General features: G+C 37.2%; 1 protein-coding gene across 1 annotated transcript in view; it reads right to left on the reverse strand.

Annotated features, from left to right (window-relative positions):
* The window catches only part of LOC111873679, a 980,223-nt gene that overhangs the window by 679,556 nt on the left and 299,731 nt on the right, over window positions 1-936 (reverse strand). The gene's annotated exons all lie outside the window — the stretch shown is intronic.

The raw sequence follows: 936 nt of genomic DNA on the forward strand, positions 1-936 counted from the left end.
TGAGGAGCGAGAAGTAACAGCGCCGCTTACTATGGCGACATGAAATTACGTATGACAACAGGTAAAGCTAAGAAAGGTAAAGTTTCCCTTGTGCTTAACTGATTAAGCACTACGCCATAAAGACGCATGTGGGGAGTGGATGTATAGACCCATGGAATCTTGACCTCGGAACTAGTTGGAGGTGAGTGGTCACCTTCACACCCCTACCGCTTTAAACCCGGGGGAAAAGTCCCCGGTACCCTTTAGATGGGAGACAGGGTGGGTCCCAGAGCCTGTTTGGACGACATGGAGAATAGAAAATTCTTGACACTACCGGGACTCGAACTCCGACTCCTCTGTGGTCCAGCTCGTAGCCAGTTGCTATACCGACTGCGCTATCCCGGCTTCTATGACAACAGGTCTATGGAAAATGTGTGAGCTTTGTTGAAGTATTTCTTTTTGTTAAAGTTGAGGCAATATAGTGGCGGTTACATGGAAAGTTCATTTAGCTTTTAGGTTTGACAACTATAACTAATTAAACATTCAAGTTAGGCATCTGCAATCTGAAGTGGAAATACATCATACAACATGAGTACAAATATTGTATTAGAAAAATTTCATAAATCAAAACATAGCGATAAAAAAAATCTTTGATATTTTATGTGACAAATTTAAACTATTATACTTAGAGTTGTGCTTCACAGTCAATTATTAACGTATTCGTGAAATCTGTCTGAAATAGCTAGGAGCATTGAGAATGCAAAGAAAGCATATGATTGTAACTCTGTGTATTGAGGTATGGACTGCAGTTTTCCATTGTTGTTTAAAGTCAGTGCAAAATTTTGGATTATTTTGGATTCTCACTATTATTATTATTATTATTATTATTATTATTATTATTATTATTATTACTCAGTTTCTTGTCATGTGTAATCATTATGAATATATCATTATTTT

The sequence above is a fragment of the Cryptotermes secundus genome, unplaced genomic scaffold (genome assembly GCF_002891405.2).
Source record: "Cryptotermes secundus unplaced genomic scaffold, Csec_1.0 scaffold191, whole genome shotgun sequence".
In the NCBI taxonomy this organism is placed as follows: domain Eukaryota; kingdom Metazoa; phylum Arthropoda; class Insecta; order Blattodea; family Kalotermitidae; genus Cryptotermes; species Cryptotermes secundus.